At 38.4% G+C, this 26,306-nt stretch overlaps 2 long non-coding RNA genes across 3 annotated transcripts in view; one reads left to right on the top strand and one right to left on the bottom strand.

Moving 5' to 3' along the window:
* Positions 1–26,306, bottom strand: part of LOC147577535 (uncharacterized) — a 55,395-nt gene that overhangs the window by 14,086 nt on the left and 15,003 nt on the right. For both annotated transcript variants that reach the window (XR_015240375.1, XR_015240377.1), the window contains exon 2: positions 1,518–1,809. This is a non-coding gene — a long non-coding RNA (uncharacterized LOC147577535). The remainder of the gene's footprint in view (positions 1–1,517; positions 1,810–26,306) is intronic.
* LOC147577536 (uncharacterized) lies at positions 1,384–17,766 on the top strand. Its single transcript, XR_015240378.1, has 3 exons — positions 1,384–1,894; positions 11,918–12,139; positions 15,579–17,766. It is a non-coding gene; the product is annotated as an uncharacterized LOC147577536 (long non-coding RNA).

Raw genomic sequence — 26,306 nt, 5'->3', positions numbered from 1 at the left:
AGTTTGGTAGATCTTAAAAGGTAGTTCAAATGGGAAGAGAATTCTTTTCGGGGGATAGTTTGAGAAGAGACTTAGGGGCTGAAGAACATAGCACATTTTTGAAGGAAATTGATTTATTTCATTAGTGATCTAGTCTCAGATGAGCCTGTAAAAGGCATGGTAGGCCCCAATTACAAAAGGGCTTTGTCTGCAAGACTGAGAATGTTGGAATTTATTCTGTAGGCCATGAAAGTTTTGGGGAAGGTGGTTAACATTTGAGTGTTTTAGGAGGCTATCCTGTTAGCAACACAGAAGGTGGGCTGGTGAGGGAGAATCTGTATTTGCAGAGACCATCTGTGAGGTCATTACAAAAGTCAAAGCAAGAGGTAATTCCAGCCTGCACCAAGCTAGTGATGTTGGGAGAGAAATGGAAGGTATAGATATAAGAGACAGGGCAGACCCAGAAACAATTGGTCATTGGCACGAAAGTGGGACTTCTGGTCCTAGCAAACGGAGGAATGATGTGACCCCATGATGTGACCATGAATGTGTGAGAAGGACTGTGTTCTATTTTGGACGTGTTGAGTTTGAGGTGACTTCAGGACAACCCAGTGAAGATGTTCCCTGGGAAGCATGAGGTCACTATCTCTGCTCTGGCATGTTTATAAAGAAGAATCCCAAGGGCACAGACTACAGCTCAGTGTCCTTTGCTGAATTCAGATGCCCTGCACTGTGTTTACTGAACACATAGGGGTCACACAGAAAATCCAGGTTAAGATCTTTACACAGCATTTTTCATCGAACATGCAAGAAAGTCATTAGCAACCCCACCTATCTATTCAGCCATAGATGCAGAAAACTTGTAGTTCTAACATTCTTAGTGTTGCAACTTTTGAACAGGACATCTTTCTAAAATCAGCTTTTTACTGGGGAGTGAAAAGTGATGCAGGAATAGCCTGAAGTCACGTGTTCCATATCCCTAAGAGATGGGAGTCGATTTCAGAAGCCTGAACTCCCAGATGCCTACTTTCATCAGGTTACTTTTTTTTTCTTTGGTAGTTGATGTATTAACATTATACATTATAGTAGTTTCAAGGATCCTGTTTGAGAAGAATGATGAGAAAAAGTGTTTTTTACCCATAAAATGGTGGTAGGAGGATGGGGGGAGAGAAGGGTGGGTTAGATGCCAAAAGCGATCATGTGTTCTAGATATGCTCTTGGTTGGTATGCTCATAAAAATAATTTACAGGGGGAAAGTTGACATGGGGCCACTTTGTGTCCTTACAAGCAGTGCCTTCTGACTTCAGTCAAGAGAGACAAAAATATGAATAGGGCAGAGGTAAAGAAACAACATGACATGCTGACATGTGGAGACGCAGCACCAAAAACAGTTATCTTGCCCCATTTGACAAGGGAAGTTCATTTGCTTTTCTGTCCACTCAGGCAGGATGGAATTGGAGAAGGTATTCTGCACCAGAAGCCAGGATCTCTGGGTTCCAGTTCTGACTGTGCCCCTAAAGAGAAGTTCTGCTACTCACCTTGGGTAAATCACGTCACCCTCTGCATGGTGGCAGTTTGGCTATAATTTTCTCTCCTTCACTCGTCACCTTCTCCATTGATTCTCCAACCCTTCAACCTTCTTTAAGTAATCACTCATGAGATACATAAAATACCTCTATATTTTTGGATGTTGTATATTTCCTACTGAGAGAAGCTCCTCTTCTTGTGGTGAATAATGAAAATTACAAGTGCCTGGCTCATTTGTGTCAAGATGATATGAGGAAACTGAAGGTCACTTTCAGCATACTTTACCATGCCTCCCAGGCATTGCTGATAAGAAAAAGACAGAAGGACAAAGACAAAATTAACTTTTAATTTCCCATCCAAGCTACAACTAACAGAAACAGAGAGACGGGTAAGACTGTCTTCTAATATACAAGGGAGAATTATATATTAAATATCTTATCTGATTTAACTTATCAGAGATAACCAAGCATGCGACTATTTAAATCTATATTTATAGGGAAGGTCTCTAGCTCTGAGCTCCAATAAATTTCAGTGACACATTTTCATATCTAGTATCAGTCCAAAAATCTTTTGGCCCTAAATTAGATGAATAAATAAACAAATCAGATACATTAATTTTCTCTTTGGAGTAGTTTTCTTTCCAAGCAATCACTCAAGTTATTTACATGCTGATAGAAGACATTACTTAACATAATGAGTAATTTTCTCACTCTGCAAGGTATTAGCCACCAAACAGGCTTCAGTATTTTTTTTTTTAATTCTATAGCCTCACCAGGTATCTTAGTGTATCTTTTTGTATCTGACTTATTTTATGAAATTGGATCAATAATTATGACAGCTAAAGCATTAGCCATATAAGCCACCAGACAGTATGTCGAGGATATATAACTATGGGCAATGAATTAATTTTGCAGAATACCCCACCCATAAATGAGCTATGAAGCTTAAAGAAAAGGACTAGCACTTTCAAATGATAGATTTCAAAACAATTTTTGTGTGAGGTCTTCTTATAGAAACTTTTCATCTTCGCGAAGCATGTCTTAATTCCACCCATTTTATGACCGCAAGCAAGGCACATCCTTGGCTTCAAAAAAGTCCAATTTAGCAACAAAGTTTAAACATATATATAAATGAATTAATTATCACTTTGTTGCTTACAGATTTATTCTTTATTTTACAAATGTACAGTTTATTGCATTTAAGTCTAATCTGATTTCTATAATAATGATTGCTCAGAAGCCTATTTATTGTATAAAACAGGTTTTACATTTGCTCTAACTTTTTCAGTACTCAGGATTCCTACTGAATAGCAATGCACCACTCAAGAAATATGTACGATACCAGCTTTAGATTTGACAAGCTCTGAAACTGGCAAAGGAATAAGCATTCCTCCAAAGACAGTAGTCAAAAGCTACATAATAATTCTACTTTATCCTAAGTCAGTGCAGTGTAGGAATTCACAATGAAACAAGAACTCCAAGGGAAAATAATAATCTTGGACTCTATAGTCCAGGCAGTATACATAGCACATACAATCTGACTATCCAGAGTTTCAATCTTCAAACTTCCCCTTTGCTGAGAGAACGTTAAATATTCTTTTAGAAGTCCTAGGCTTAGTCTTAAACAGTAGAAATAGAGGTGATATTTAAATAGAGAACTATGGGGCGCCTGGGTGGCGCAGTCGGTTAAGCGTCCGACTTCAGCCAGGTCACGATCTCGCAGTCCGTGAGTTCGAGCCCGGCGTCAGGCTCTGGGCTGATGGCTCAGAGCCTGGAGCCTGTTTCCGATTCTGTGTCTCCCTCTCTCTCTGCCCCTCCCCCATTCATGCTCTGTCTCTCTCTGTCCCCAAAAAAATAAATAAAAGTTGAAAAAAAAATTAAAAAAAAAAATTAAAAAAAATAAATAGAGAACTATGGGAGGAATTAAAAGTATTTTCATTTTATGTTTAAACAAGGTGTGTAGGTTTCTGAAGCATGGAGTTTTACAAAATAACATTTAAAATTGTTATTAGTGGTAATAGTCCATCGTAGAAAATAACAGATAAGCAAAAAGAGTAAAATAAATGTCATCCATAGTTCGAAAATTACTAATATACATACATTCTGTTATAACTTGAGTTGTGTCCTCCCAAAATTCAAATGTTGAGGTCCTAACCCCCAGTACCTGAGAATGTTCCCTTCTTTGAGGTAGTCTTTACAGACACAGTCAAGTTAAAGTGAGGGTATTAGATTGGGTCCTAATCCAACATGACTTACAAAAAGGAGAAATTTGGTCACAGACCTACTGCACATAGGAGGAAGGCAATGTGGAGAGACATAGATAAAAAACACTGCCTACAAGCCAGTGAGAGAGGCCTGGAGCAGATCCTTCCCTCCCAGCCCTCACAAGGAACCAGTCTTGCTGACACATTAATTTTGGACCTATAGTTTCCACAACTGTGAGACAACAAACTTATGTTGTTGAAGCCACCTGGTCCGTGGTGCTTTGTTATCGGCAGCTCTAGAAAACTAATACACTGTTCATCTTTTTGTTGAGTATATATATATATACATATATATGTATATATATATATATATATATATACACACACACAGACACACATACATACATGCATATATACATATGTATAAATATTTTTAAGTTGATATAATAATTTAATGCTGTTTTATGATTTTTTTTCATTTTACATGTAGGAACATCTCCCTATGTCTTAAGATATACCGATGATGATGATGATGATGTTGATGATGGAAAGGTTAACTTTGAACGAATATTTATTAGGTACCAGGCACTGTTCTAAGTATTTTATGTCTACTATTTTAATCTTTATGACTTCCAGAAGAACATAATTCTTATTGACTATATAGTATTCCATTATATGAACATATCTAGATATTTGAAGTGTATCTTATTATTAAATATTTAGATTTATTCCATATTTTGGCTTAAATAAACATCTCTACCATAAGCATCTTTATATCATCGTCAAGATGCATACATATTACCTTCTTGGGATGAGAGTCTATGGATTCATAAATTTAAAAGTAATTTAGCAAAATGTACATATTTATATAATACATATTTTGTTTTAAAATATATGTAAATATAATATGTGTGTGTGTGTGTGTGTGTGTGTGTGTGTGTGGAGAGGGAGAAAGAAAGAAAAGAAAGAAAGAAAAGAAAGAAAGAAAAAAGAAAAGAATTATCTTCTAGGATATTCATACAAATTTTACCAATTTTTATTCCCTCAGAAACAAAAGGAAGTACCTATTTCCCTTTATCCTCTTTTTTCTTAAAACCCAGTCAATTTGTAGGTAAACAATTATCTTACTGCCTTAATTTGTGTGTTCGTGACTTCTAAAAACTTGAACTTTGAAAGCCTGTGCTTTAGTCCTTCCTTTTTTATTTTTTGGTGAATGTTTTGTTTGTTTACTTTTAGTCTGAAGTCACAGCAACAGTCTTTCTCTCTGGGTTATTTTTATGATCCTTCGATTTCCCAATGTCTCCTCTAGTTTAAGAGTTAACATCAGTCATTCTTTGGTCACTTCTAACCCACAATGCTTCTTGTCCATTCTAGGGTTTCTGACAACCTCAATCAAACAGAACACAAACGCACACCAAGAGATAAAATATAAAGGTCTCTACAATGAAGGAAAATGCAGTCATGAAGTTCACGCGTATTGCTCCAAAACAGACCCTTATAACAGAGTTTGTTTATACAAATTTTCATGACAAAATAGAAGAATCTGAGAGAGAAACGAATACATTCTGCATCATTTTGCTAAGATGACTCTGACACTAGCTCACATTAAATGCAAACACTCTTACTTCTTGTCGGAAATTTTCTCTCTGCACCGTCTCTTCTGTACCCTCACTTCATCTTTCTTACTCCCTTCTCCAGGATTCAAATGTTACTATAGAGATTTAAATATGATTTTTTCTGTACTGCCTTCATTGATTTTCTCCTCACCTGCTCTATGGTTTGTTTTTCAGATGCTAATATCACACTTTACATAAATCTCCCGTTGAATGTCCCTTAATTATTTACTTCTGTATCTGTTTCCCACACTGGACTGTGAACATCTTTAGATCCTTGTGCCTTTCAGCTTTGTAGTTTTAGTGCCTGATCCCAGACAAAGGCTAGCATGGAATAACCACAGAACTGGTGATGTCATTCATGGTAGGGGTATATTTGGATTGAGGGTGGATCCAAATATTTACTCTTATGTCTAAAGCTAAATCTTAGCTTTGTTGAAATTTGTTGATGTGCAGAGTTACCTCTTTGGAAGGCCACAAACGTACTAGCTTATGCACAAAAGAATGATACGTTCCCTAAAGGACTTAGTTATATATCCATCCATGCATATGTGACAATTATAAGTATCACTGGTCTCCGTATCTCCCCTGGTCTTAGGCTTTTGTTGTTGTTGCTTCATCTGTAAAACAAGAGTGTTGTGACACGATCTCCAAGGGGCTCTGCAGTCCTAAAAGTCTGTGGTTCTCATTCTACTTAGGCAAGACTTGGTGTGAAGCGTCTTCGCTGCCATTTTGGGGGCAGGTTGAACCAGAGCTGCTCCTGTCACTGTCTCGAGTCTCAGAGATAGCATCCTGTTTACACACAGCAGTGCTGCCCTGCCTCTGATAGCTGATCTTATCAGATGTGGTTACTTCCAACTGTCTTCAGGAGCAGACAGCTGCTGTGTCCAAATTTGCCTGCCTCACCACTGGAGAGTTTAGTAAGACGTCACATTCCTTTTTGGGCTCCTAGACTGGTAGCCAAAGACTTGAGAAAATGCGAACTCACAGGGACAGAGAACCACATGTGAGGGCTGACCTGGAACCCTGGCTGCTTTACATTTTCATGAAGTTTGCAAATTCGTTTGGCGGCCAGGTGGGGCCAGAATTGAAGGATATGGTCAAAGGCAATTAGAAACACATTTATTAAGAACAAATGAGCCTAAAGGAATTGAGGATGTGGCACAAATTTATAACCTGATAATGATAATAATAATAATTATTATTATTATTAGTAGTATTAGTATTATTTTTAAGCATATAAAGTCTACAGATGGGGATGTAAAAAAACTTTTTACTGTTTATTTATTTTTGAGAGAAGGATAAACAAAATCAAGTGGGGGAGGGGCAGAGAGACAGAGAGACAGAATCTGAAGCAGGCTCCAGTCTCTGAGCTGTCAGCACAGAGCCCGATGCAGGGCTTGTACTCACTAACTGTGAGATCATGACCTCAGCTGAAGTTGGACGCTTAACCAACTAAGCCACCCAAGTTCCCCCAGATGCGGGTTCTTTTTGGTAAATATGTAGATACAGCAGAGTAATGGTTCAAAGTGAATACCATAAGGAGCTGGAAAAGAGAGGGCAAAATACCCAATAATTTGGAGGCCTCCTGTGTCCTTCTACTGCTCTGCATGCAGTGCTGGCTAGATACTTTCAAGGTCTGGGTACTCTTCTTAGTGCTAAAACTTGGGCCAAACATTAAAGACTTAAAAATGAGTAAAAGAAAATGATACTGCCAGTTGGAAATGGCAAAGACTTATTAATCATATTATCAAAGTGATTTTCACTTACAAGGAAGCTCTGATATGCATGTTGATGTTCAAGTTGACAGTTTTGAAGATGGAATCAAGGCATCTATCTTGCCCGGAGCAAAGCTGAGTGACACCACGTTAAAAAGTGATCACTTCCACCTCAACCTGGGTTGAGTCCCAGGGGCCAAAGGAGCCTTGAATCTGACTGGGCCTTCCTGAACAGCTTCTATTATGTGTCTCCCTGCAGTAGGACTGTTTGCAAAGGGAGTGACAGGACCTGAACCGAAATGACCTTGTTTCCAAAGGAATACCAACAGCTCCCTGAGAGGAAAAGATTTCCCTGATTTATGTTGAATTAAGAAGTTTAGATGTTAGCTTCTTGCCGTGGCTCCAAGGCGATAAAGAATTTCTTTACATGGATTCCGGCAATACAACAGATTTAATTATACAGATTATTTTATTTTATTTTTTATTTATTTATTTTTTTTTAATTCTTTTTTTTAAAGTTTATTTATTTTTGGGACAGAGAGAGACAGAGCATGAACGGGGGAGGGGCAGAGAGAGAGGGAGACACAGAATCGGAAACAGGCTCCAGGCTCCGAGCCATCAGCCCAGAGCCCGACGCGGGGCTCGAACTCACGGACTGCGAGATCGTGACCTGGCTGAAGTCGGACGCCTAACCGACTGCGCCACCCAGGTGCCCCTATACAGATTATTTTAAATGGCTTTTGTGATGGGCAAAGAGTTGTGTTTGGCATGGCAGAGGACTCTGAGGCCTCTGGGAAGTCTCCAGAAAGAAGTCGCCCATGACCTAACCTTCCAGAGGAAAGAATTACTTTGGGTAAAACACACATGTCATAAAAATTTATCACAGACGTGAAACCCAAGTCATTGGCAGTTTCTCTAAAGTTTCATTAACTAAATTTGAATAGTATTGAATTTTCATAATAAGGTCTAGTAAGAAAAAGAATATTTGGGTATCTCCATTGAAAATAATTTCCTTGTTCCTATTCTGTTTTTTTAAATTTTTTTTCAAGTTTATTTATTTACTTATTTGGAGAGAAAGAGAGACAGAACAAGCAGGGGAGGGGCAGAAAGAGAGGGGGACAGAGGACCAGAGGCAGGCTCTGTACTGACAGCAGACAGCCTGATGCAGGGCTCGAACTCATGAACTATGAGATCATGACCTGAGCTGAAGTCAGATGCTTAGCCAACTGAGCCACCCAAGTGCCCCTCTTTGTTCATATTCTTGGGCAATGTTTTACAAGGTCATAGATAATGGGAAACATATTACAAAGAGATCAAGTCCTTGATTTTTTTTTTTTAATTTTTTTTTCAACGTTTATTTATTTTTGGGACAGAGAGAGACAGAGCATGAACGGGGGAGGAGCAGAGAGAGAGGGAGACACAGAATCGGAAACAGGCTCCAGGCTCTGAGCCATCAGCCCAGAGCCTGATGCGGGGCTCGAACTCACAGACCGCGAGATCGTGACCTGGCTGAAGTCGGACGCTTAACCGACTGCGCCACCCAGGCGCCCCAAGTCCTTGATTTTTAATAAGCACTTACAATAGGTATATAAGCTAATGATGGAGTCTTACTTGGTTATAAATGATTGCAGGATATTTTGTAATAACAACCACACCATCATCTTAGTATGTCTGCCAAGTACCATGAAGCATCTATCAAATATATTTCCAGCCTGAAGTTGTTGGGAAAATGTAGTTATTTTTAGAGACCCTTGAGAAATTTATTTTCTCAGATACTAGTTTTCTAGCACTTGGGGAAAACCTTAACTAAACCACTTGGTATGGAAATTACTAAAATGGAAGAGACGCCACAGTGCTATGCTGCCCTTTCTGTTTTTGTTTTGTTTTTTTTTTTATTAAAAAAAAAATTTTTCTTTTAACGTTTATTTATTTTTGAGACAGAGAGAGACAAAGCATGAACGGGGGAGGGTCAGAGAGAGGGAGACACAGAATCTGAAACAGGCTCCAGGCTCTGAGCTGTCAGCACAGAGCCCGATGTGGGGCTCGAACTCACAGACCGCGAGATCATGACCTGGGCCGAAATCGGCCGCTTAACCGACTGAGCCACCCAGGCGCCCCCCTTTCTGTTTTTAAAAATCTATCTCAGTGCTATTCACTGAGATAGGGCAGGACATATCTCTTGAACAAAGTTTATCGCCTGAAATGCAAAAGCATTTTTTTCCTTAAATATTGACATTGACCTTTTTGTCTTTCCTATGGCAAAGTACATAAATAATCATCAACACTTTATTAAGTGCCAGAAACTGTGTTAAGTATGTTGTGTACCTAATGCTGAAAAAGATCCCATTATATGAATGATAACATTTGGCCCATTTTTACAGCTGGGGAGACAGACGCACAGGGTGTGAAGTAACTGACCCAAGGTCATTCAGGTGATTAGTGGTAAGACAAACAGCATCCCAACCCAGGCAACTGGATTCAGAGTCTGAATGCATCACCATTATATTGTTTGCCTCATCGATACAATTAGCAAAAGTTACAAGGATTCAGGTGTTTATGTGTATGTAGGGATGTGTTAACTATTAAGGATTCTATTTAAGGCCTAATTCATAGAAAATAGGTTGCCACTTTGCTACCTTATCACTCACACTGATAAAGATGAAAATCCCGGTGCCATATTTTACCTAACTTAAAAAGGTTTAAGTGCTGTTTCAACTGGGAAAAGTTAAAACTTGAACTGTATTTGAAATAAAAATGTAAGGTGAACACAGCTTGAAACATTAAAGGATCCATTGTCTCCAATTAGGGTTTTTTTGTTTGTTTGTTTGTTTGTTTTAATTTGCAAGCTTACAGAAAAGCTGAGAGATTGGTATATGAAATAGCCATAGAACCTTCATCAAAAAGGTTAATATTTTGTCACATTAATGCTAAATATTTGAGTAGATATCACGGAAAAAATAAGAACAATTTTCCAATTTCTCACAAAACGTTCTCCCAAAGATTCTCCTAAATCTTGATATTATCACATTTAGGAAAATTAGAGTAATTATAATTCCTTAATATCATCTAATAGTTAAGCTGAATTCAAATTTTCTGCAATTGTGCAAGACAGATATTTTACAGCTGTTTTTTCCAAGCCAGGTCAAAACAAGTTCTGCTCATTGCATTGGCTTGTTATAACTCTTGTCTCTTTTTCTAATTTACTTTTTTGGGTTTTTTTTTGTTTTTGTTTTTGTTTTTGTTTTTTTGAGAGAGACAGAGAAAAAGAGACTCTGCATGCACATGGGGAAGGGGCAAAGAGAGAGGGAGAGAGAATCCTAAGCAGGCTCCACAAAAAGCATGGAGCCTGAGATGGGGCTTGAACTCCACCGTGAGATTATGACCTGAACTGAAATCAAGAGTCAGATGCTCAACCAACTGAGCCACCCAGGTACCTGTCTAATTTACTTTTGAAACTGCTTCATTGGACTTCTATAAAGCACTTCTTAAATATCCCTTAGAATAAATGAGTGATTTTTTTAAGTCAAAAGTAAAGAATGCATTTAGAGTTGTTATCCTTTTTAGAGAAATTAAAACAAATAAAAGATGGCCATCTGTCTTATAATTATCTTTTAGACATCCTTTCCAAATTATCTAGTACAATGACTTTTGCTAGCCTCTTACCATGGTCTCATCTTTTCCAGCCTATGTCTAAGACGGAAACTAATGAAACAAAGTTAATACTTTGGAAATTCAGAGCTGAAAGATCAAAAACATTGGTTGGAGATCAAACTATGTGACCACTGCACTTAACACATAAGAACCAAGTTCCAAAGAGGTGACATAAATTGCCCTCAGTCACAATTACAAATTAGCAGAAAATGGAACAAGAACAGAAGTCCAGACCACTTTCCAGTAATACCACAGTAGAAGATCATATTACCTGGCCCCTGTCCTTTGAAAAGATTGCAGAACAAATGACTTTTCAGATCCTATGCTCTGGCACAAAATCAATAAAGCTCTTCTTGATATTCCAATCTGTATCTGTGACAGCACATTTTATCAAATGAGTCTGCAGTTAAGCTCCAAAGACCCAGTCAAACCTGTGGACTGACCCAGTTCACCTCCATACCTGATAAAGCTCCATACAGGACTACGCCCCCCAGTAGAACCTTGCAAAGTCAGCCACTAACAAAAAGGCTTAAGGAGACCCAGTGCAACATCCACCCCCAGTCTGTTTCTTAAACCCAGCTTTTCTTCTGTCATTGGGGAAGTATTTCTTCTCTTTCCGTGTTTTCTGTGGTGGTCCCACACTGCCAATCAGGACTTGTCTCCACCCAAAGGAAAATCATAATCGGACTTAGCTAATCATGGAACTTCATTCCCCTATTCACAATGATTTACAGGGTGCATGTGTGACCCAAGCAGAGCCAACTCAACATATGGGAATTGGGAGTAAGGCTATTCTCTTCCTTTTGGATCATATCTTGTAAGGGTAGGGGTTTGACAACCTTTCCTGCCACATGGTGAGAACCTTTAGGTCAATACTGGAAGAAAAAGTAATTCATACAAATCTGAGGTAAAGAAAAAGAACCTTAATCACACGCCTTAGGCCTACTTGGAATTTTAAGTTAGCTAAATTAACAAATTCACTTTTTTCCTCTGTGAGATGTTAGATTTCTGTCATTTACCTCCAAAAAGGGTCCTTATGAGTACAAAGTTCTGCTTTACAGAGAATTGTGAAGCCCTGAGGTTTCAAGGCATCTAAAGATAGTGGTTTGTACCCTGATATATCTATTTATAATTTTGAAAGCAGAAGCTACATATGTACAGGGTTGCTCTACCCAGCAGTGACCAATCGGAAAAAAAAAAAAAATTGTGTTTATCCTTTTTTTTAGAGACAGAAGTGCCAAAGCCTTCATAATTTAAGCCAGGATGAAAAATCACCTTGGAGTCACAGAAATCAGCCTGATTTGGATATGGCACCTTGAAATTACTTGGGGACCTCCGTTAGAAGGATATATCACCTTGGCTAAATCACTGAGGATTGCTCCTCCTGAGAAATATGGGCATAAGATAAATCTAAAAGGGTCCAGTCAAGATCAGTTACTCCTCCTTGGGTAAGTCTGAAGAGAAATAGGGATTGGGGCGACGAGAATGCAAGGCTCAGGAGTTAGTTCACATAAGGATTGATCTGCCCTGCCTCACTCCCTCAGAACTAGTTTGCCTTTAAAAACTCGGATTGCTGATGGGGCACCTGCATGGCTCAGTCTGTTAAGTGTCCGACTTCTGCTCAGGTCATGATCTCACGGTTCATGGTTCACAAGTTCAAGCCCTGTACTGGGCTCTGTGCTGACAGCTTACAGCCTGGAGCCTGCTTCAGATTCCGTGTCTTCCTCTCTCTCTGCCCCTCCCCTGCTCACTCTCTCTCTCTCTCTCTCTCTCTCTCAAAATAAATAAATGTTGAAAAAAAATATTTTAAAAACTGGAATTGTTGGGGCTCTAAACCACCTTTGACCAAACTTAGAAGTGAAGAGGTAGAATGGCTGCAGCCTTCTGGTCTAGCAACCACTGCTCTAAATGTGTAGGGTGGTCTTCAACCATGAGAAGTAGCAGCAGAAGCAGCAGCAAAGCACTGATCCCTTCCATTTCTCTCTCTAATTAACAGTACCTGGAGTTGCCCCTCTTTGGACTGGGTAGGGAGTTGGTAGGTAGAAGAAAGCAGAGAGACCTCAAGAGAAAAGTACCAGACCTCCAGTTAAGAAGGCATGTGGGTCCTACAGTAATTAAGTGGAAATGAAGGAAGAATGGCTAAGTGACTGCCTTTGTATCTGGATTTGGGGAACAGTTTGCATTTGTTAGAGACATCCCTAGCTGCACCTCTATAAAAAGATATATCTAAGGGGTGCCTGAGTGGCTCACTTAAGCGTCCAACTTGATTTCGGCTCAGGTTTTGAGATGGAGCCCCACATTGGGCTTTGTGCTGATAGCGTGGAACCTCCTTGGGATTCTCTCTCTTTCCCTCTCTGTTCCTCTCCCACTTATGCACCTTTCTCTCTCTCTCTCCCCCCTCTCTCAAAGTAAATAAATAAACTTAAAAAATTGTTAAAAATATGTATCAATGATAGATAGATAGCCAGATAGATACAACATATAATCAATCCCATTTGCTAAAAAAAAGATTTTGGGTATTCAAAGTTTAAACCACATTCTCTGATACTTGATCTGCCAACTATAAGGTGTTTAAGAGTGTATGGCCTCAATTGAGGCCAACACTGGGCTCTCTTTACTAGGTTCTGGGTAGCCCTTCTGCAATATATTTAGTGCAAATTTTTGTACACACACAGTTACAATCCCAAGGGAGGCAATTATAGTTTATAAACCAGAAGAGGGAAATAACAAATTATTTGTTTTTACCCATAGGCAGTAGATACCTCTAAGTAACTATATATAGGGAAGACAATACTGCTGCTACATTCTCATCTCAGTGGGTAAATTTTATTTAGAAACCAAGCTGTGAACTTCTCTCGACTGTTGTTTTACATATTCCTCTTCTCGTTTACCTATGCCACTGTTCCATAGCCTGTGTCCTTTCTAATTTTTTAGGTACTTTTCACAATCTGTAACAAATTCCTATTGTCTGTTTTTTTTCCCTTTGTTATTCTATCTACCAGAAACGTTTATCAGGCTGCCCAAGTGAGCTCAATCTTTCTTCAGCCATCACTGTCAGACTCCCTAACAGAGATTTCTCATGTCACCCACTGGGATCTTACTTCACCCTCTAGTCTGAATGTTCTGGAAACAACATTATTTTGGGTTTCAACATATGCAATTAATCATGCACATTTATGACCCGTAATCTCCAAGAAGGCTTCAGCATGTACCCAATGAGAGGGTTCATGGACTAGCAGGCAAAATGCCAGTTCAGACTTCAGGATACTTGATACTCCAGTATTTCTAGCTCTAATACATATTGCCTGAATCTGTGTAAAAAGAGACACTGAAGCACTTTGCCTTTGGGGAAAGATAGGAAGCAGAGAGATATTTTTAGAGCACCCTGGCCCAAGCCCCCAATCATCTTCAATCTTTTTCATCCTGTTCCTCGGGATCGTTCCTTTCCCCCTTGACTACTCCAACCTGAAAGTTGGCTCAGCCTGGAAACAGTGCTGGACACAAAAATCTTAATAGGGTGGATGGTCATGGGTAGAAATGTGGTTGCAAAACATATTAAGGGGATGGGTTGGGGATAGGACCTGAAATCTGGGAGAGATTTCATTAGTCTAGTAACAAACAAAGAGTGAGACAGAAACCAAAATCATTACTTATTATAAATTCAGATTCGAACTTGGTCCAATAGTCATTTCCAAAGTTATTATTTTACAAGATTTTATTTCATAACTTTATTATTTTTGTTTTACAAATTATAAAGGCAATGCCTGTTCCTTATAACAAGATCACATAATACAAAAGTCTAAAAAATGCAGAACTTCCCAAATCTAATGCTCTGGAAGGAAAAATTGATTACAACTGGGTAATTTTTTATTGCCAGCAAATATTTTCTTTATATACATGTATTTTTTCAATAGGTAATGCACACATATAAGGGTTTTTTACTGAAGTGGGGTTGGAACTGTTTTGTTCTTTTGCATGAGTGGGATAACAATAAACATATGCTTCAACATATTCTTTACTCTTATTCTAGTATGAACATCATAATTGTTCATTTTTCAGGTATACAGATTTGAAGTCTCATGGGTAACTCTCTACAGATTATTATTTATAATTGATTCAATATTTAATTAATTTGTCAAACAAACAGCAAATAAAAAGCATGATATGGGGCTTAAATTCTATTAGGGAAATAAAGCCAAGCCAAATAAATATGTAAACAGGAAAAATATCAGATAGCAATAACTGCTATTCAAATAATGAAAGTACATTGCTATCATAGAGTTACTGAGCAGCCCCTTTATATTTTTATGGTATCTCTTCAAAGTCTCATCCACCAGAATAAAAAAAAAAGGTATGATTTTTATATCATAGTTTCGGTACAATTAAGTCCTCAGGGTTCAAAAATATCTTCCAAATGCTAATAATCGGTGCATAAACTCTAGTAGGCTTTGAGCAATGGTATCCTGTAAAGCTCTTACAAGGAGAGCCCAAGTCAATAACTATGGGTTTGACTGACCTTGCCAGTATTACATAGGGTCATATTTTTACATGGCTGAACTGTTCTTGTCCTAGAACTACAATGTCCCAGGTACAAATAGCTCTTCTTCAGCACCAGGCATGCGTGTCTTATCTTCCCACCTATTTTCCCCCCACCTCATCCTTTCATTACTTTTATAAAAGAAACACTGTTGCAGAGTATGTAAAGAAAACTCATCTCCATTGACGTTTTTCTTTCAGGCTCTCCTCTCTTCAAGCGATGTTATAGTTGAAATATTACACTCATGGACTTCTGGTTTATTCTTAAGAAAGATTTTTATTTGTGAGTTTATCTTATTGTTTTGCGGTTCCAGTATCATACAGAATAACCTCTTTTCATTTTATTCCTAGGATGGACAAGAGCTTGGAAAGGGATGTGATTCTATCAGTAATTCGCCTAGGAAAAATTCCTATCTTTTTTCTGACCTGTCCTGTAAAGAAATTGCAATGTCATCACAAAAGGGAATGAAATTGCAGTCCATTCTTAACTATCAAAATATTTCCAAGAAAATATAATTTTTGAAGAAAAGAGTAAAACTCATTCCCATGAAAGCAATCTTTTTATCTCCATGCTTCAACCCAGCACAGTGTTGGGGGGTAGGGGGGAGAGTACTGAACTAGAAACTAAGAGTCAGGCAGGATACCAGCAATGTCCCAAATGGCATATTCAAGCAGAGTGATTGAGGAGAGTTTAAAGATGGAGCAGTTTACAAAAGGGTAGACAGGGTACAGTGAAACCAACAACAGATGGTGAAATACCGAGGGGGCTAGTGTTGCCACCTCTAGGGCTGAAAGGGCAGAAGAAAGTGAGGTAACTGTATATGTGGATGCAGAAGAAGGTATGTGGGTCTGCTGGAAGCTGCAGACATCATCATCACCATTATCATCATTATTCCCATTCAGAGAATAAATACCTCAACCTTACTTTCCCCCAAAATGGCGTCTTTCGATGGCATCTCCCCTTGGTGGAGCCCAACAGGAAGCCTGAGGCCGGAGTGCTGGTGCTCACAATTCATACAGGTCAGCCTCCCATGGTGGCGAGATGTGTGGTGAAGGTTGGAATGGAGCTTCCAGGAAAAGAAAATAACCTAGCACAGCAGATCTTGCCACAGGTGAAATCTTGGGGTCCTGAGACTTTTCTTCCCTCTCTGAGCTAGATGGCGGTTGGGGATCATTCCAAGAACCAAAATCCTGTGGATATGTTTTATGTGAAGAGGGAGATGTTAATGGCTAAGAAGAATAGCTGAAAATTATATCAAAATTTTAAAAATTCTCAACATCTTTCTTTCATATCTTCTTTGATATATTCCCAGAGTGATTTTTCCACATTAAAAAAAAAGTTTAATGGGTAATTAAAATGTTTTGTGTAAAGTATGAATGTGTTACATGGAGTAATCTAAGTGTGCCATTTTGGAAAAAATTATTTAACTTTTATGTGGCATTTTTTGAAACACCAATATAAGTCTGAAATGTTTATAGTGTTTGTCATTTTCACATTTTTCTAGATGTAGTATGTTTATCAAAATTAAATGGCATTTGGGTGCCTGGGTGGCTCAGTTGATTGAGCGTCCAACTCTTGATTTCGGTTCAGGTCATGATCTCACAGTTTGTGGGTCCAAGTGCCGCATCAGGCTCTGTGCTGACAGTGTGGAGCCTGTTTGGGATTCTGTCTCCCTGTCTCTATCTGCCCCTGCTCCCCCTCAAAATAAATAAATAAACAAAAAAATTATAATGCAAAATTAACCAGCATTGACAGGTTTTGGTCTCCACTAAATTGTAAGCTCCCTGAGAAGGGTCCACATGCATTTTTGTGTCTCCCAGTGTCTGTGCAATGGGTTTAGCAGTGATTTCTTAGAGTTATTTGTATGCTGGGTAGTTGCTATGTGTAAAACACTATGGTAAATGCCTTTTAAATAATAGTCTTCAGGCCTCAAAACAAATATAATAGTTTACAGATGGGAAAACTTAAATTCAGAGAGGTTAAACGAGTTGCCCAAGTCACACAGACAATAAGTGTTACGGCTGAGCGCTAACCTGGGTCTGGGTGACTGATGTATTTTTGCTTTTAACAAGTATATTGAACTGCCACTTGAAAGTAAATAAGACAAGAAGGTGTGCAAATGGCTTTCTATCCTGTCTAGTAGAGAAGTGCCACAGACATCGTTGGTGATATTATTGTAAGCAATATTATCATTCTGCTGAGGAATATGAAAAAGTTTATACCCTCAGGTACATTAAAATGTGGGCGGGGTATTAGATACTTACTCAAATGACTACAACGTAAGATAGAATAAAACAAGGATCACAAGACAAGTACATACGAGGGCGGTGGCCCACCGAACAATAGGGTTTCAACAGTTAAGAGATGAAAGGATAGAGAGAACATCATGAACAAAGGCAATGAGGTTGGAACACACAGGGTGTGTACAGGAATCAACAAGGAATCTAATGACTGGAACATTGGGAAGTATAGGGGAGCACTCAAAGAAAAGACTGGAAAGGTAGGTTGCACGTAGTGCCTGATCTACCCAATTGTACTATCATCAGTACATATTTTTAGAACTTGTTGACAAGCGAGTTCATCAAGTGCCATGATGAAATCTAAAAACATGTTAGCTACTGGATTTCCCTGATCTAGCAATTTTGCAATCTTGCCAAAAAGAAAATGAAGTCAGTATAACAAACCACCCCCAATCCTGCTCTCCTCCAACATTATTTTCTACACTAGAGTCAGTGTGAACCTCTTAAAATTCAAATCCAATTATGTTACATTTTCCTTAACATACTTGGCTGGCTTCTCATTCTCCAAATTTAACATGCTGGCCTCTTCAGCCATATCTCTCAACAGACACCATCATTAAAAGTTTCCAAACATACCGAACTTCCTAAATGTGCTCTTCCTCCTGGTAGGACCCGCTTCCTTCTTACCTCTGTCCCTGGTTGAGCCATCTTCTAGGCCCCAATTTATCTGTCCCTTCTGGGATGCCATGCCTGTGGCCTCCTTCATAGACTTCACCTTGCAGAGCTCCCCTATGTCATTTGTTGAATACGTCTCTCTGTGCATTTGCCACAATATTTTGTTCTGTTAGATTTCAGAGGCTTTTTCTTATTTATTTATTTTTTTAAAAAATTTTTTAGTGTTTATTTTATTTTTGACAGAGAGAGCATGAGCAGGGTAGAGGCAGAGAGAGAGGGAGACACAGAATCCGAGGCAGGCTCCAGGCTCTGACCTGTCAGCACAGAGCCCGATGCGGGGCTTGAACTCACAGACCTCGAGATCATGACCTGAGCTGAAGTTGGATGCTCAACCGACTGAGCCCCCCAGGCACCCCTCTTATTTATTTTTATATTTCCAGTTCCTGAAGCAAAGTGGGAACACATAGGTATTCACTGAATAAATGGATGAATGAAGGAAGCAGCAACATTTTCCTTGTAGATAAACGTAGTTTGAAAGTTATAGAACCAAGAACTTTCATGTTGGTCTGTTCTTAGATGGTAAGACTTTCAGCAAGGATGTGAATAGCTCACATCTTCTCTCCCTCCTTTATTCAGTCTCTGAAATGGTTGTTGAGATAACCTCTGTATCTTTAATCCATCCAGATGGCCATAGTATGCTCCCACCGAATTTGTATGCAAAATTCATGTTCTGTTCTTTTACATGAAACATCCTCAAAGGTGCTTTCCCCACAGCTTGTGAATTTTTGAAGATTTCTCTTCTGAAAGGTATACTCTTCCTCCTCTTCAAGACTGTGTCCCATCCCATTAGGTTTAAAGATTACATTCTCTGTTCTGTTTTCTCCCAAGAATTACCAGAAATCACTTAAACCACTCTTCTTTGGAATCATAGTTGAAAGACAAGTCGGCATTTCTTTTGAAAATTCCGTTTTTCTTTCTTTCTTTCTTTCTTTCTTTCTTTCTTTCTTTCTTTCTTTCTTTCTTTCTTTCTACTTGTTTTATTTTTTATGTTTTTTTTAAATTTACATCCAAATTAGTTAGCATATAGTATAGCAATGATTTCAGGAGTAGATTCCTTAGTGCCCCTTACCCATTTACCCCATCCACCCTCCCACAACCCCTACAGTAACCCTCAGTTTGTTCCCCATATTTATGAGTCTCTTCTGTTTTGTCCCCCTCCGTTTTTATATTATTTTTGTTTCCCTTCCCTTATGTTCATCTGTTTTGTCTCTTCAAGTCCTCATATGAGTGAAGTCATATGATTTTTGTCTTTCTCTGACTGACTAATTTCACTTAGCATAATACCCTCCAGTTCCATCCATGTAGTTGCAAATGGCAAGATTTCATTCTTTTTGATTGCCGAGTAATACTCCATTGTATATATATACACCACATCTTCTTTATCCATTCATCCATCGATGGACATTTGGGCTCTCTCCATACTTTGGCTATTGTTGATAGTGCTGCTATAAAGAGCATACCTGGTATCCCTTGGATAAATACATAGTAGTGCAATTGCTGAGTCATAGGGTAGTTCTATTTTTAGTTTTTTGAGGAACCTGCCTACTGTTTTCCAGAGTGGCTGCACCAGCTTGCATTCCCACCAGCAATGCAAAAGAGATCCTCTTTCTCCGCATCCTTGCCAACATCTGTTGTTGCCTGAGTTGTTAATGTTAGCCATTCTGACAGGTGTAAGGTGGTATCTCATCGTGGTTTTGATTTGTATTTCCCTGATGATGAGTGATGTTGAGCATCTTTTCATGTGTTGGTTGGCCATCTGGATGTCTTCTTTGGAGAAGTGTCTATTCATGTCTTTTGCCCATTTCTTCACTGGATTATTTGTTTTTTGGGTGTTGAGTTTGAGAAGTTCTTTGTAGATTTTAGATACTAACCCTTTATCTGATATGTCATTTGCAAATATCTTCTCCCATTCTGTCAGTTGCCTTTTAGTTTTGCTGATGGTTTCCTTCATTGTGCAGAAGCTTTTTGTGGAAAATTCCTTCTAAGCCAATCTCCGTTATCCTCAGAATTTGGTGTTAAACCATTTGGGAGGGGCGTGGTAAATTCCTCCTAATCAGTGCTTTTCAAACTGCATGCTGCACACTCTCTCGATTTATATATTATTTATACACTGAGCAAAACATGATTTGAGACAACTAATTTCATAATTTAATTTAATGGTTCTCATTTAAGAATGACAAATCAACTAATTAAGAATTGAGTGTTATATAATCCCTTTTCAAAGACAATTTCCTAAACAGTTAAAACCTTATCTTCATTAGATTTTATTCTTTACTATTGTTTCTCCCTGGCATTCAACAAGTTTGCTTTTTTTTTTAAAATTCATCTTGATGTAGGTCTGCAAAAGGGAAGGAAGCAAACTGCTGGTCCCTGTTCTTCTTATGGACCAGGAAAAGGGAGGAGTTGGGAAGACTCCCAGATCCAAAGGCTTAAGCTTTACTTATGCAAGTATTTGTGTAAATTAAATAGACTGGTCAAATTGTGTAAATATATCCTGTTATCCAGACCTTATTTTGATTTGTTTTAATCATCAAACCTGCTACTATCTAATATCTGCTGACAGCTGTGGTTAAGGTTCTGGAAGAATTATGAAAACAGGTTGGGACACGGAGATTATAAGGTCAGGTCACTTGATGGGGTGAGGGTGGGTGGGTTTGGGAGGAATGTCTTATGACCTGCACAGTCAGGAGTCTCTCTGCTGCATCTGTCACCTTCTAGCATGGGGTCATCTGAAGGTGAGGCAGGAAGGAGGGAGAAAGTCACACTCAAATAGTTGAGTTTGGAATGTGGGGATCTGGTAGCTATAAGAGCCTGTGACTTGTTCAGTAGCATTCAGAGTGACTCATCAGGCACACTTTTCTTAGGTCATTTGTTTATTCTTGAGGCCAATTTTACTTGTTCTGAAGAAAGAAAACATTAACATCTCAAGGACCTATTGCTAGGGCTTATGAGTAGGTAATCAACTCAGACATTCTGAGCCCACATTTGGCCTTCTGTAATTGTAGAAGATTAATATCAGCAGAATACCCGAATATTATTCTGTAAATCCATAGTGACCATGAGATCAATCTTATGTGTGTATTCATATGTACATGTTTATGTATCCATTTAATGCCCAATCCCCTAGGTATGAAGTATAGCCTTCTTATTTGGAAGCAATGTGGCTCCATCCCCCAGGTATGGACCTTTTTGTGGCCATCTCGCTTTATCTGACAGCTTCCAAAGACTATACAGTCTTTCTTCACACAGCATTGTGCCTGACAGTAGATGCTAATTATCTCATTTAAACAAAAATTATTTTTCCTACAGATAAATCTCAATTAACCAAGATAATTCTTTCCAACGATACATCAAAGACTTCATTATACAACTAAAAATCATACAAGCATAATTATTATAAATAAAAATATTTACTGAGTGCCTCTCTGTACTAGGCATTCTACATATGGTCTTTTAAATTCTTACAACCACCTTTCAAGGTTGATGTTATGATTTTCAATTCATAAAGAACCAGGGATTCAGTGAGATCAAACAACTTGTCTAAAATCATTTAAGTAATTGTCTAAATTCTGGTTGGTCTTGAACTGCATCAAATTTCAGACCTCCTGTTCTTTTCTAGACCATTCCTGTTTAGCAACTTCATTGGATCTTGACAGAGCAATAGTCTCCTCTCTTCTCCTTATACTAGGATGGGAGTTGATCCCCAAGAAACTTGGCAAAAATGGAGGATGCTACTACTCTTCTGGGTAGATCCTCCCATCAAGTGGCATAGATGTCGTATGACTATTGCTGAGCCATTCTTCCCTCATTTTTACTTGCCAAATTGACCCAATTATAGAACCAGTAAGTTGGCTCTAATTCAGCAAGCCCAGACCCAGCCAAGACTCAACTTGAGTTTGAGTCCTGTTTCCTCTTCCCCATCCATCCACCCATGCATTCATCCACTCATCTATCCATGTTCAATCAACAAAAATTGTATTCCAGGTACTACACGATGTGCTAGGGATTCATTCAAAGAAACCAATCTTGCCTTCAGAGAGCTAAGGGTCTAGTAATGGAGAATATAAATTTGTGCAATAAAAGAAGTATGTCTAAGGGCTAGTAAAGCTACAAGAAGGGCAAGATCAACTTTTTGTGGATCAAGAAAGTTTTTACAGAAGAAATATTTGAGCTGGCTCAGCTCCCATGAAAGCACTGAAAAATCAGGAATTTTCCCTGACCCAGGCCAACTTTTTCCAAAGCATTCCCCCCATCCTCAGAAGATTTTTGAACTGAGGCACCACTTGCTTTCTTGTCAGTGCATCATGGGACAGAGTGTTCATGAGAGGCACTTTTCATCTCTGCAATACCGTGGAGAATCTTTGCTTATGTGGAGGTGCACATTTGCTTGGGATTTATCATCACTCTGGGACACAGTGTTAACTCCTCGAAGTGATCTATAATCTTTTGTATGACATCTTGCATGTGTGCTTCAAGACCACAGCCCTCACGTTCCTGAAGATTTTAGAGGACTCTCCCACAAACTTGTGATGACATGCCTAAGCTCAAATTAAAATCAGTCTGTAGAATGATGGCCTGCCAGGACACAGTGGAGGCAGGCAAGCATCCTGGTGCTTTTTAAAGCACCAGAGCAGGGAAGAATGTGAATCTAAGTGGAGTAGTTGAAAATAGCTGTATGCTTGGCCATTAGCAGCTGTGGCTGCAAATCAAGGGCCAATCTCATCTAGGCAGTGTAGACAGGCCTCTCCAACATGCATCATTCTTATCTGAGCTCCACATATACATGTTTGATTGGTGATAGAATGATTAGCACTGTTTTCAAACACAAAACCAAGTTATGCATGTGTGTTAGTGAATATTATGAAATGCCTGGGACAAAATCATATACCAAGTCTATTCATTCTTTTGAGTGCTCTCTTATTTTATTTGTGGAGTACAGACTACATGCAATATAAGAACCGTTTAAGTTTTCAGATTGGTGTTTCAAGCACTATACTGTCACTTTGATTTAACATGATTCATTTGCACTAGGCAATCACATTTTCCCTAATAGATCTCTATTGAATAAAGTTCAAAAAATAAGCCCAACTTAAAAAAAGAAATGCACAATATTGAAATTCCAGTGTATTTAAATTAACAAATCCCATGGAAATGTACAATTTTATGAACATACTGAATCTTGAAGCAATTTTAAAATCTGGTGTTTCCATACTGTGGAATACTACTCTGTAAAATGTGTTTGCCAATTGTTATTGAAACCATTTGCATTAATTACCTTTCAAAAAAGAGGTAGAATATGAAAGGCTGTTATTTTCAGGTGATTTCATTGGGAATCATTATCAGAGCTTCCAAAAAGTGGTCTGAAGTAGGGATTCCCAGTTCTGGTCCTGAATGAAGGAGACACTGGACACTGTTGGGTTAGAAAATAGTGGGGCTGTACCCTGTGATGACTAGCTTCTTGAGCATAAAGGTCAAGCCTTTTAGTTCATCACTTCACACCCAGCTCCCTAGAGGGGATTGGCATAAAGAAGAGGCTTGGTATACATTTGTTGAACGGGTGTGTGAATTAATATACTGTTGAGAAGCCAACTAATGGCCAGAGAAATAGAATCAGTCATGTCTGGGGTAAATATGGTGAAAATGCATAGAGGTTGGGGTCAGGATGAACTCTCTGATCATCAGTTTCTTTATCTCTAAAACAAGAAGAGTGGCTTCCTCACAGGGGTGCTGTGAGATCAAATACAATAGACACTAAAATGTTGAGAATAATGCTTGACGCTTAGAGGCCCTTTAAATACCTGTAGCCACGGGACGCCTGGGTGGCGCAGTCGGTTAAGCGTCAGACTTCAGCCAGGTCGCGATCTCGCGGTCCGTGAGTTCGAGCCCGCGTCGGGCTCTGGGCTGACGGCCCAGAGCCTGGAGCCTGTTTCCAATTCTGTGTCTCCCTCTCTCTCTGCCCCTCCCCCGTTCATGCTCTGTCTCTCTCTGTCCCAAAAATAAATAAACGTTGAAAAAAAAAATTTAAAAAAAAAAAAAATAAATACCTGTAGCCTCTATCTCTACCCAGCCCTATGTGTACTTTCCCTTGTCCAACCCTTAGCTTACATTTTGTATATATGTATGTACGTGTGTGTGTGTGTGTGTGTGTGTGTGTAACAGTATATATATATATATATATATATATATATATATATATATATATATATATATATTCTGTTATGGAAAACACATTGAGTGGGAAATCAGAATTGGATATCTGTCCCAGCCTAATCTCTTAATCTCTGGGCTTTGGTTTTCTCATCTGTAAAATGAGGGGATTTTACATTCTCTTTCTCCAGACGCCTTTTACCTCTAGGTTTTAGCTTTTAAGCCTCCTCATTCTCTTTGAATTCTCATAAACAATTTGCAATTATCTAAATTAATAAATACTATGCACAGGCTTGACAGACCTACTAACATTTATACTGTTATCTTTCCACCTGATTTTAGGTATCAGGTAAATATCAGGTAAATCTTATTAGAATAATTACACTTTGGGTATTTTTTTTTTTTTCTCAAAAATCTTAGCCAACTGAGAGTTAGCCTAAGTAAGGCAGATAATCTATGAGTTAATCAATATTTTGATGTTTTAGAGAGTAATTCAGGATCTTTGAAGCTTTCATTTTCAGGCTGTTATTAAAGTTTGTGCTAGGACACTGTGAACACAGGGGGAGGTGGGAGGGAGAGTAGATAATTTTTGGTGAATAGAAAGTTTTTATCAATAGCATCCTGAATAGCAGAAAGTTTCCTGCAGCAAGAGGAGAGTTATAATGGCATGGCAAAACAAAAAAAAGAATTCAGAAGATTTATTATATTTTTCTTTGTCTTAAAGTCTACATATAAGCAGTCATGACCATCTTGAATTTATTCAACAATGACAGTCTTTTTGAAAGAGTTGTTCTAGGTGTAGGAAATATTTGAAATTTTTCAATCTCTTCATAATTCTGAGTCACTGGAATTTGTGTTCAGGAAGTGTCAGTCTTCACTCATTAGAAATGCGACAAGAAAAATAATGCTTCTATTATTAATTCATGGACTGCAAAAGAATAATTAAATTCTCTTTATGTATTCCTTCTATCCTGTAGTATTGTTTTATTACTATGATTAAGTGCGTGACTTTATAAAAAGTCTTGCTGTCCAGGATGATTTTAGAAAACTAAATGACTAAAAAAAATCTAACACAAAAGTGAGAGTAGGAAGAAATCATCTTTGTCTCCTTTGGGTTGCCTACAAAAAGAGATTCTACCGGAGACAAATGCCTTCATATTTTTTAACATAGACTATCTTCTTTCTTACTAGGAATTGAGTTGTTGGATCAAAAAGCATAGCTGATACAAGATGGGGTGACAAAGTATCTGAAGTTTACTGAGCACAATCCATGTGGTTTTGGTTGGAAAACTCTTTTTCCAATATAGAAGGTAGGGTTACTTGATTGAAAGCTTTTTTTCTCCATCAAGACACTGATTTCAAAGCTCATGTATTCTGCTTAATTCCTCCATCAGATACTACTTGGTGTCTAATAGATGCAGTTATTAGAGATGGCCCTCTAATTAGGACTTTTGAAAACAACACATTTTGGCAAATCTCGTCTAAAAATAAGTCAGCAAAAGGCAATGGAATCATTGAGCCAGTTTCATTTCTTGAATTTTCTTTTGCATGTTAAAAACTTCAAAGTTAAAACAGCTTTTAATTGCTTCCTGGAATGGATCCTGGACCTATAATCAAGCACACGGAGATCCATGTTTCATATTGCTTTGGGAGACCCATAACGACAGGTCCACCTATATTTATTTTTAAATTATTGCGACCTGAAATCAGTCTGAATCAATGAATTTGCTGGGGAGTGGGGAGAGAACACATTGCATTTATGCAAGATTGTTTGGTTTTTTTTTTTCCTGGGTAGTGTTCTTTGAAATGATTATGGAGTTAAGGGACTCAAGTCTTTTTGTGGCTTCCTGGGGTGTTTCATATAGATATTTTTTCTCTTCGACATACCCTTTAAATAAACTTCCACAAAAAGTGCTTTCTAAAGCCGCTTTGTAAATGTTTAATTTTCACCTTTTG

This window comes from Puma concolor, chromosome C2, assembly GCF_028749965.1.
Source record: "Puma concolor isolate L17-30 chromosome C2, mPumCon1.1.hap2, whole genome shotgun sequence".
Lineage (NCBI taxonomy): Eukaryota > Metazoa > Chordata > Mammalia > Carnivora > Felidae > Puma > Puma concolor.
Note: the sequence above shows the minus strand (reverse complement) of the source record. Positions and strands in the feature narration are given on the sequence as shown.